The sequence below is a fragment of the Agelaius tricolor genome, unplaced genomic scaffold (assembly GCF_023055355.1).
Source record: "Agelaius tricolor isolate 1412-34295 unplaced genomic scaffold, bAgeTri1.0.p SCAF_42, whole genome shotgun sequence".
Taxonomy (NCBI): Eukaryota; Metazoa; Chordata; class Aves; order Passeriformes; family Icteridae; genus Agelaius; species Agelaius tricolor.
The window spans coordinates 3,162,097-3,174,228 of record NW_027269302.1 but is presented as its reverse complement, the minus strand read 5'-3'; positions in this window follow the sequence as shown (position 1 = coordinate 3,174,228).

Sequence of the window (12,132 nt, the reverse complement as noted above, 5' to 3'; positions counted from 1 at the left end):
CACCCAGGATGAGGACACCTGTACAGATCTGCCAACTATCAGCACTCCCCGTCTGAAGGCAGAGTGCACCAAGGCCCAAAAACTGGAGGTGATAAAGAGAAGGAGCCAAAACCACAGCCAAGAAACACACATGCTCTGAAAAGGCAGACCCAAGGAGGGGCCATGTAAAATCATTTCTGGAATATGTAAAGTAGTTTATGGATATGCATGAGGCTCTATGAATATGCACCAGGCTGATGTAAGGGGAAAGGTATTTCAGGGGGATCCCTGAAGGTAACAGGGTGCTCCTGGCTGAGTGCCAAGATGCACCCGGCCGTAATAACCTTTGCTCCATGGTCCTGCTCTCCCATTGTCCTTTATTAAACTTTGTACATTTTCACAGGAGAGTGAACATGTTTTCTACAAATGGAATCTCAAGGAAACAAGGGTCAGTTGTTAAGCCAAGGCTCTGTTTTGACCAAGTGGGGCCTCATGGGACACAGGTGCCACTGGGACATTGCCAGGTCTGCTAGGAACAAGGCTCCATTATTGCACAGTGTTACAGATGAGTAATGTCATAGTTGGGTCTCACAGTGAGGAGATAGATACTATGTGTGTGTTAAGATGTGTAGTGATGTTATTGTCATCTGTCCCCCATAGTCCTCTTCCCCTCCCCTTGTAATGGCCTTGGTGGTTGGGGCATTTGGGGAGGGCAGGTTTGTCACTGGAAGGCAGGCATGGCAACACCTGCTCTCCAGTCAGGTTGCAAGAAAGCATTCTCCACCAATGGACGGCCACAAAGAGTTACCTGACAGACTTTGGGTGGGGCTAGGATTACCTGATGCAACACCAAAAGTCTAAAAGGAGGAGCAGCCAATTTGTGAAGGAGCCATGTGGCTGATAGCCATGGGGTGGGGAAGGGCTCCCAGTGCTGTGATTTCTCCTGTTTCAGTCCTTTGTTGTCATTTTTTTCAAGGTTGAATCAAACTTAAAATTTTAAAAGTAACGGTCATTTCTCACACACAGCAAGGCCTCAGGGCGCCCAGGAGAGCGGCGTGACAATGACATCTTGGGGAACCAAGTGTCACCTGCAAACACAACGGGGCCTCATGGAAGCCAGGGGCCACTTGGATATTGCCAGGGCAGGTGGAACTCAGTGTCCATTGTGACACAGCACAGCCTCGTGGAACTCAGCAGAGCATTGGGACAGCCTGGAATCTCATGGAGCCAAGGCTCTGCCTTGGCAAAGTGGGGCCCACAGGACACAGGTGCCACTGGGACATTGCCAGCTCTTGTGGAACCCAGTGTCCACTGTGACACAGCAGAACCTCATGGAAACATGGGGGCCACTGTGACGCAATGGAATCTCATGGAAGCAAGTGTCAGTTGTGAACGCAGCATGTGGCTCGTGGGAGCAAGGGGTCATTGTGACACACAGGGGCCTCTTGGAACCTAGGAGAACATGGATTTTCATAGAAGCACGGCCCCATTGTGACAAAGTGCAGCATCACAATGGTCTCCTGGGTTCCATGAGTCCTCGCTGTGTTTAGAATTGACACTTGGTTCCCCAAGATTCCATGGCATCCCTCTGCTCTCCTGTGATTTGAGGCTGTGCTGTGTCACAATGGACACTTGCTTCCTCCAAGGCTGGAGATGTCCCAGTGGCACTGGGCTTCCATGAGGCCGCGCTTTGTCACAATGGGGCCTTGGTTCCATGAGATTCCATTGTCCCACAATGGTCTCCTGGGTGCCACAAGGCCTGCCTTTGTCACAGTGGAACCTTGCTTGCACCAGCCCTGGCAATGTCCCAGTGGCACAGGGGTTCCATGACACCCTGCCGTGTCACAATGGGCCCTTGGTTCATCAGGTTCCATTGTGTCACAGGGCTCTCCTAGGTCCCATGAGGCCTTGGTCTGCCACAGTGGTGTCTTGTTCCTACTAGGCCTGACAATGTCCCAGTGACACCTGTGTCCCATGAGGCCCCACTTGATCAAAGCAGAGCCTTGCTCCCATGAGATTCCACTGTGTCACAATGTTCTGCTTGGTTTCATGAGAACCTGATGTGTTGACAATTGATCCTTGGATCCTAGAGATTCCATTGCATCACGGCTGTGTCCTTGGTTCCATGAGGCCCAGCTTTGTCACAACTGGTCCTTGGTTCCATGAGATTCTATGGTGTCACCATGGTCTCCTGGGTGCTGTAACAATTCACACTTGGTTCCATGAGATCCCACCACGGTGTCACCATGGTCTCCTGGGTCCCATGAGGGCCCCTCTCTGTGTCACAGTGTTTGCCTTGGTTTCCTGAGAAGCCGATGTGTTGACAGTTGACCCTTGGTTCCTTGAGATTCCATTGCATCCCAGTGGTGTCCTTGGTTTCATAAAGCCCAGGTTTGTCACATGGGAGCCATGGTTTCAGGATATTCCATGGTGACACAATGGTCTCACCACTCTCTGAGGCTGCACCATCAAACAGTGGACACCTTGTTCCATGAGATTCCGTGGGGTAACAGTCAATTCTTTTGCTTCTTTTCTGCCAAGGTCGGGATGAAATCCCAAGACAGCATTTCTTGTTTGGACTCAGGTGTTCATTAGCTCTTGTCTCTAGAACAGTCTCACAAGCTGTGAGTTCTGCAGCACTTCGCTAACAAGGTAAAAATGGAGCCCCATCTCTCTCTCTGGTCTCTCTCTCAAGGTCTTTTGAGGATAAACTGTCCAATTAAGAAATGACACCTAAATTATTTTTACTTTTAACCCAATAACCAATCACCCGTGCCCAACATAAGGGACTTTTTTATCCAATTACACAATACCACCCAAACCCGAGAAGGAGGAGGAGGAGGACAAGGAGGAGGAGGAGGAGGAGGAGGACAAGGATGAGGACCAGGAGGAGGAGGAGGAGGACAAGGATGAGGACCAGGAGGAGGAGGAGGAGGAGGAGGAGGACAAGGAGGAGAAGGAGGAGGAGGACAAGGATGAGGACCAGGAGGAGGAGGAGGAGGAGGAGGACAAGGATGAGGACCAGGAGGAGGAGGAGGAGGAGGACAAGGATGAGGACCAGGAGGAGGAGGAGGAGAAGGAGAAGGAGAAGGAGAAGGAGAAGGAGAAGGAGAAGGAGAAGGAGAAGGAGAAGGAGAAGGAGAAGGAGGCAGCAAAGAAAAAGGATCAGCCTCCACCCTAAAACCTCCATCTTATTTTATCTATATTACTATATTCTAAAACCTTAAACTCCAAGTTGTCCACCATGTGATATTACACCCTTCTATTCAAACTCCACACCCATAATCCCAGTTCCATCATTCCATTTTGGAAGCCTTCTCCACAGCCTCAGGCCAAATGCAGTGTTCTCTTGGGGGTCAGTGTCTGTCAGCTCAGAAAGTCTGAAATTCTCAGCAGCTCAGGTTCCAACAGGTAACAATGTTCTCCTGTGTTCCAGTAGGTTCCATTGGGCCCGGCTCTGTCACCATGGACACCTGGTTCCATGGGATTCCATGGGGTGACAATGTTCTCCAGTGTCACCATGGACACCTGGTTCCATGAGATTCCATTGGGTAACAATGTTCTCCAGTGTCACTATGGACACCTGGTTCCATGGATTCCATTGGGTGACAATGTTCTCCAGTGTCACCATGGACACCTGGTTCCATGGATTCCATGGGGTGACAATGTTCTCCAGTGTCACCATGGACACCTGGTTCCATGGATTCCATTGGGTGACAATGTTCTCCTGTGTTCCATCAGGCCCGGCTCTGTCCCCATGGACACTCGGTTCCATGGGCAGTGTCCGTGTCCCAGTGGCACCTGTGTTCCATGGCACCCCTGTCTGACCAGGGACAGTTTGTTCCAGGACATTCCATGGAGTCCCAGCGGTCACTTGGGTTCCATGCAGGTGCCTGGGCAGCGGGAGCTCAGCCCAAATATCCTGGGGGTCCCTGGGCTGGTGTTTTTTGGGGGGAACCTTTGGATCTTGCAGGGCTCCAAAGCTGAGCCGCGGATGCCCCTTGGGACAGAGTGGAGCATCTTGGAAGCCAGGAGAGCCTCATGGAGCCAGGAGACCCTGATGGAAGCCAGGAGAGCCTGATGGAGCCAGGAGACCCTGATGGAGCCAGGAGACGCTGATGGAAACCAGGGGACCCTGATGGAGACCAGGAGACCCTGATGGAGCCAGGAGACCCTGATGGAAGCCAGGAGACCCTCATGGAAGCCAGGAGACCCTGATGGAGCCAAGGCTGCAGCGGGACCCAGAGGGACCTCATGGAAGCCAGGAGAGCTTGATGGAGCCAAGGCTGCAGCGGGACACAGAGGGACCTCACGGGAGCCAGGAGGGCGTTGTGAGGCTGTGGAACAATGTGGCACCGAGGTTTCACTGGGGCTTGGCAGAAGCTGGAGACAAGGAAGCGCTGGGAGCCTCCGGAATCAGCGTCTGCAGGAGGATTTTCTGCTCCCTCCTGGGATGCTGGTGGACAATAAAGCCTGAGGCAGCCTCCCAAGGGTCCGGCTGTGCCACCAGCGGGGGCCACATCTGGGGGGACGCCCTGCCAGCCCTGGCCCTGCTGCTCTTCCTGGCTGGGCCTGGAGCTGCTGGGAGCCCGGGCTGGGGGAATCCTCAGGGCTGTGCAAGGAAAGGTTCAGCACAAGCAGCCCTGGAGCGAGATGTGCAGGCAAAGCCATTGAGACAGCAGAGAAAGCGAGAGAGCAGAGCAAGCAACACAACAAACGCACCAAGAGCAAGAGAGCAAGTTTGAACAGAACTTGCAAAGGGCAAAATCAGCTCAAACCAGGTTAGACTGAAGAACAAAGAGCACCAGGCATGGGCTGATGATCCAGGTAAAAAGTTCCAACGTGAGGAGCACGACAGAAGCCTTCATCAAAAAAGCACCAAAAGACTGAAGGCCACCACAGGAGGAACTGACGCAGGCGCTGAAGCCACACAGGGTTGTAAAATCGTGACACAACTTTATGCAAATGTGAGTATGCTAATGAAGTGTTGTAATTGTGACTTTTAAAATGGAACTGAAGGCTAAAGGAGACCGAGTGGGTTTTTGCCAGAGAGATCCCCCTCGCTCCCAGTGCTGGATACACAAATCCCTGCTCTGTCTGCCTGCAAAGTTTGATTTTCTCGCCCAGTTTGTCCCATTCCACCTTTCCCTCCTCTCTCCTCCCCTCTCCCAGCATTCCCCCAGTCCACAGCTCCCTCCCACCTCAATCTGGGGGTCCCATCTCTCTCTTTCCTCCGCTCTCCCGCTCCTTCCCCATCGTTCCCCCAATCCCCTCCCCCGTGCTTGGTTTTGGGGGTTCCAGGCCCCTCCTGCTCCCTTTGGGGGTCCCGACCCCCCTTTGGTTGAATTTGGGCCCCCCCCCCCCCCCTTCTCCCCGCACCCCCCGCTCCCCCCGCGGCCTGGGGGGCTCCCAGCGCCCCCAGTGCCACCAGTGCGGCCCCAGCTGCCCCCGCACGCCCCATCCCCATCGCCGGGGTCACCGCCCCCCGCCCCAAATTGCGCTCCTGGACACTGAGAGCCATCAGCGACAAACGCTCTGATTGGCTGGGAATGGCCCCGCGCAGTCTCTGATTGGCCAGCGCTGTGAGAGGCGCTGGATTCTGCCCGGCACGCGATGAGTCACAGCCGAGCCGGGCGCTGATTCGCTGGAAATCGCCGGGCGGGGCCAGTGCGCCAAATTTCTACCCGGCAACAGGATCGTCATCAGCGCCGCGCGCTCTGATTGGCCAGAATATGTTTCCGGGTGGGGACGGGAGGAACTGGGCATCCCCAGGAGCCCCTCGGGTTTGGGGCTTTCGATCCCCCTTCGGCCCTCGGGGCGGCCCTGGGGCCACCCCAACACCCCCAAAATGGGGAGGGTCCGCGGGGCCCTTTGGAACCCCCAGAAATGGGCGGGGAGCGGCAGGAGCCGCCCCAAAAAGGGATGGAAGGGTCCGGGCCGGGAATGGGGGAGGCTCTGGGGATGGCTCCGGCCCGGATCGGGGCGGGCTGGGATTGAGGGAGGCTCCGTTCAGCGGCTGGGGAGGGGCTGGGCCTGGGGAGGGCTCCGGGACTGTGGGGATGGGGCCATTCCGGGACTGCGGCGGGGCCTCTCCCTGGGGTTGGGGTCCGGCATTGGCTCAGGGACCCTCCCCGTTCCTGTTCCGCTTCCCGATCCCGTTCCCGATCCCGATCCCGCCGCTGGCTCCAGGGAATGTCCCTGATCTCAACCCCGACCCCAAACCCGAGGTGAGGTCAAACATTGGGATCAAACACCCCAAATCCTGGGGTCAACTCCCCCGGACCCCAAATCCTGGGGGTTCAAACACTGGGGGGGCCAAACACCCCCAGACCCCAACTCTAGGATCTCAACCTCCCCCCCCCCCCCCCGGCCCCCCCAGCCCGAACCCCAAATTTTAGGCCTTAAATCCCCCAAATCCCAGATCCTGGGGTATCAAACACTCTCCAGTTTGCAAATGTTGGGGTTAAATCCCCTTGACCCCAAATCCTGGAGTTTGAAACATTTGGGGTGTCCAATACCCCCATTCCCAAAGTCTGGGGTCAAACACCCCCAAATCCCGAATCCTGAGGTGTCAAACACCCCCAACCCCCAAAGTTTGGGGTCAAATGCCCCAATCCCCAAACTTTGGGGTCAAAGGCCCCCCGAACCCAAACTCTGGGGTGTCAAATCCCCTGATCCCCCTACCTTTGGGGTTAAATCCCCCCAAATCCTGGGGTCAATCCCCCCAATTCCCAAACTTTGGGGTCAAAACCCCCCTGACCCCAAATCCTGGGGTTTGAAACAGTTGGGGTGTCCAACTGCCCTGATCCCAAGTGTGGGGGTCAAACCCCCTGATCCCCAAATCCTGGGGAAAAAAACTCCCAAACCCCAAATCCTGGAAACAAAAACCCCCAAATCCCAAACCCAGGTGTGTCAAACATCCCCAATTCCCAAAGTTTGGGGTCAAAAATCCCCAAACCCTGAGGTTTCAAAATCCCTTAAACGCCAAATTTTAGGATCAACCCCACCCAACCCCAAATTAGGATCAACCCCCCTGTTCCCAAAGTTTGGGGTCAAACACCCCCAAACCCCGAATTTTAGTATCACCCCCCCCCCCCCCCCAGTCCCAAAATTTGGGGTTATTTGGGGTTTATTTGGGGCAGCTCCAGGTGCAATGTCTGCAGAAAGACCCTGGGTACAATGCTGGGAAAAACCCCAATAACCCCTCTGGAACCCCAAAATCCCTGGGGGCTGAGAAAGGGGATTTGGGGTGAAAGAAGAAGGATTTGGAATGCACAAAGAAGGATTTGGGATGGAGAAAGGGGATTTGGGTGGGAAACTGGGTCCCTTTTTGGCGCAGGAGATCTTCCTGGCGCTGCTCTGGGTGATGCTGAAGCCCTGCAGGGCCTCGCGGGCGGCGCCCGCCTGCACCTCGGGCTCCAACTGCACCCAGGCGATGTCGCGGGGCCCGGGCACCAGGGCAGCTCCTGAACCCCGGGAACCTGGGCTGGGAACGGGGCCAGGAGAGCCCCAGACACCCGGGAGTGTTCCCCAGAAACCCGGGAGTGTTCCCCAGGCACCCGGGAATGTTCCCCAGACACCCGGGAGTGTTCCCCAGAAACGCAGGAGTGTTCCCCAGAAACCTGGGAATATTCCCCCCCAAAAATCCAGAAATGTTCCCCCCCAAATGGAGAAATGTTCCCCAAAAAATCCAGAAATGTTCTCAAAAGAATGCCTGAAACACTCCCCCAAAAATCCAGAAACATTCCCAAAGAAATCCAGAAATGTTCCTCCAAAAATCCTGGAACATTCCCAAAAAATGAGGAACTTTCCCCAGAAAATCCAGAAACATTCCTCCCCAAACTATACAAAACCAACCCCATTCCCCATGCAGAAACATTCCCAAAAACTCCAGAAACATTCCCAAAAATCCAGAAATCCCTCCCCAAAAAATTCAGAAGACCTCTGCAAAAAATTCAGAAATTCCTCAAAAATTTCCACCAAAATTCAAGAAATTTCCTCCCTAAAATATCCAGAATTTCCTCCCCCCCAAACCCTGGTCTTTCCCAAAACTCCAGACATTCCCCCAAAATCCCGATCCTTTCCCCAGACAATCCAGCCCCAAGCCCTCCTCACCCCTCTCGCCCCCCAGGCCCCAGAATCCCCCAATGCCCCAAAGGGCCCAGGATGCCTGGAATGCCCGGGATGCCGGGATTGCCCCAGATCTCCCTGGGTGCAGAGCATGGGGAGCAGCAGCTCCTTGGGCTCCTCAGGGAGTGGGGCAGGAACAGGATGTGCTTTGGGGCTCTGCCCACAGCTGGGGAAATGGGAGAAAAACCCCAACATCAGCAACAAATCTGCCCCAAACCTGCCCCAAGCAGGCCCCAAATCTGCCCAAAGTCACTCTGGATACACACCAAACCATCTGCCCAAAATCCCACCAAAATCCTCCATGCTTTGACCCAGGGCTGTCTCATCATTTTTAAGTCTTTTTCACAGTTCCAAGAAATGATATCTCAGCTTGGTGGGAAGCCTCCTCTAAACTGATGGCATTGTGACATCTACTCTCAGTAATCAGATGCAGCCCCAATGATTATTACAGAACCACTCTAACAGTTTGCTGGGTTTAAAGCATCTCTGTGCTGAGGGAATTTTGGAGGAGACAGCTCTTGCATGGTTCATTAGTCTGTCGCCCCCAGACCTTTACTCCTCAGCGCTGTTCTCAAGAGCCTTGTTTTAAATGATGTTCAGGGAATTCTCTCCCACTTGGAGCTTGGGTGGGGGCCAGGCCTTGGCTCTTCCTGGATGGGAATTTGCCAACAGACCCAGATGTTTTCTGCATCAAAACTAGATTTGAGTTGCTTTGACTTGGCAATCTGACTCTCTAGACATGACGGTTGAACTCTTTTTAAAGGGAGCTTGGGAATTATTATCTGGAAATAATGATCCAAGTCCCCCCTGAATCGAGGTTTGTCAGCTGTTTGCAGACTCTGGGATGATGGTACATTATTGCAGAGATTGCTATTTACCTAATTCCACCTACGTTGTTAGCTTTGTCTGCTATTTGAAATATTCCTGATAGTTGTATCCAAATTATTCCTAATTGCTTTCAGTTTCTTGTCCACTGCATGTATTATTTTACTGTGATGTTGCTTCATACTCATAACAAAAGACATGCATCTCATTCTTAAAAAACAAAAAAGAAGAGGAATGAACACCTTAAGAACGTTCAAATAATGCAATATGAACATGAGACATTTGGACAAGGAATCATTTTGAACAATGCAATATTTACATTAGGAATTTGGAAACAAGATCATCCCATCTAAATCCCAATGGAGTGGACCACAGTGCAGCCTGATTGATTCATTCCCTTCAGAAGAAGATGTGCCTGTGTTTTATCACCAGCAGCTCAAAGCAGTCACCTGTTCATTCCATCAGATACTGATCAGCTCTGAAAAAATGAGGCCCAGTGCAGAGAGAAATAGCCTCATCACCTTGCAGCCTTTGTGGCCAGAGCAGGAGCAGGAGGAGGCCTGGCCAGACACGGCTGTGTCTGGGCACTGACAGAGGCAATTTGCCAGCAAAAGCCTCCTGGAATCCTCATGGTACAGAGCTCCTACGAACCTTCTCCAGTTATTCCCTGTTCCAGCTGCCAGGGGACATTCAGTGATGTCAAAGATCAACATTTCCAGCTCAAAGACTTTCTCATACTTCTGAACTGATTGGAAACAATGGTCATTTCTTTCCATTTCCCCAAGAGACATTGGACATTATTCTTTTGTATTCTCATGCTGCAAAACCCTGTGTCAATGACTTGATAGAATTTGGTAAGTTTTGTTGATTATAAGTGGTCTTTTATGTATCTTATCCCATGTGGGAGATTAGGGACCGGCCGCAAGATCTCACGTTGTTATGGGCAGACAGAACCCCTCCCCTTTACCGTTACTTAGCCCCGCATGTTGTTGACTGTTAACCCCTGCTATAAAAGACCCTCTCTAACCATTAATATATGCCATTTACCATCTACCATATTGGTGTATGCATGTCCTTGGTCCGTGTGGCAAAGGTGCTTCCACCGAGCCATCCTTGACCCGGGACGCCACGCCCCAAGCGGCGGCAACAAGTGATGCCAAGAACCCGGGAGTGATCTGGGAAGCGGGAATCGCCTGGGTGAGTGAACGGCAGCTGGAGCAGCGGGACTGTCTCTGGCAGGGAGGACACTCCCAGAGGACCGACGAAGGGGGAAAGTCTTGTGCCAAGAATCGGCGAAGGAGGAAGGCTCACGCCAGGAGCTGGCAAAAGAGGAAGGCTTGCGCCTAGGACCGATGAAAAGAGGAAGGCTTGTGCCAAGGGCAGCGAAAGAGGAAGTCTCGCGCCGGGAATCAGCGAAGGAGGAAGTCTCACACCGCAGCTGGTGAAAGAGGAGGTCTCGTGTCGAAAACCAGCGAAGGAGAGGATGTAGCCCCTTGCCAAGGTCAGTTTTAAAATTCACAGACAGCGGGACATAGATTGTGAGCTGGGAGACTTTATCCTCACGGTGTCAAGGCTCCTGCGCATTGGGGTAATTGGGCAGCCGGAGGATATTTTCCACCCGGAAGTGTGGGATGATTGTACTGGGGCCCTAGCAGAGGAGGCTATGTCCTCAGACTCAGGGCGAAATCTAAAATCATGGGGCAGGGTCATGCAGGCTCTGAAAAAGGTTCAGCAAGTTCAGCAGGAGTGGGGAAAGTGGAAAGCCACACAGGACTGTTTGCAGGCGGGGCCCGGCAGGGTGTGGGGGCGGCCACACAGACTGCAGGCGATCATGAGTTTGCTGAGTGTGGGGTTTCACAGCCGCGGGAGCACTCTTTGCAGCTCCCGGCCCAGGCACCCTGACTACGGGGAAAAAGCGGCCATTTTGGGACGGGCTGCTAGAGGAAGCGTGAGGTGCAGCCGTTAGCTTGGAGGCGCGGGGCGCCGCCATTGACTCGGAGTCCGAGGGAGCCTGGGCGGGGCCTCCACCTCATGTACTGCAGGGTGACGAGGCCCAGAGCGGGGGGTCACCATGGCGGCCTGCGGCCGGCGGGGCTGTCGAGGCGGCGTGCCGGGAGTTGAGCCGCCAGGCTCCCAACCGGCCACGGTCAATAGCCACCGCCTCCAACGGCTGCACCTATGCAGGGCCGGCGGGCGGCCTGGGCGGCGCGGGGCGGCCGGACCCTTCCATGGGCTGGTGGCGAGCGGAGCCGGGCAGTGAGGTACTGATGTCCGGGCGATGCATTGCACCGGAGAGAAGAGCTGTGCGGGGCGGTGGGAGTCCTCCCCCGCCGCCCTCAGCAGCAGCGGCAGCTGGGCCGTGCTGGGGGTGCTGACGCAGAACGGGCAGCAGCAGCAGCAGTGGCCCAGCGTCCAGGGTGCTGCTGTTATCAAGTGCTTCTCTGGCTTTGAAAACACCATCGCTTCATCTAGAAAATTTGTAAAGCTTGTTTTGCAGGACTGAATCCTCAGATGCCCCTGCGGCCCATATACCCTGCTTCCTGAAGGCCGCGACAAATCATCAAGCAGCCTGACAGCAGACCATCCCGGGGTCGTGAGGAACTCTGTGACCGAACTAAGAAAGAGGCTGGCACAGAGAAGGACTGGGGGAGAGGCTCAGCAGGAAAGGTTTCAGTCATGGCTCGAAGTTTCGAAGGGATCAATTGTATAATGGTTTGATTGGTCTTTCATCCTAAAGTTTCCTATTTATAAAAGTATGTAAGTGATGTCCATCAATTAGAGTTCGAACTCTGGCCAAGTTCTAGCTCTACTTGAATGGAATAATTGACAATCAGCCCAGATGTTTTCAGCATCAAAAAGTACCATATATGACAGCTGAGCCTGTTTTCAAAGGGAATTTGGAGAAACATGAATCCGGACATGAGTTCTCCAGGCCTCTCTTGTTTTAAGGTTCATCAGCTGTCACAGACTCTGGGATGATAGTTCAGATGTGTTATTATTATGTGTATTATCTGATTGATTTCTGATTGCTGCCATCTTACATTTCCCTATGACTGAAACAGAGCAGATCAATGTTTTATTTTCACACCGGGACCCATTCTTCAGCATCCTGCTCCCGCCAGATGGTGCTCCTCCAGGTGCATTTTACGTCCCAAGCATCAACAAAGAGAAGCCTCTACAAAAAGGCCCTCGTGTCCA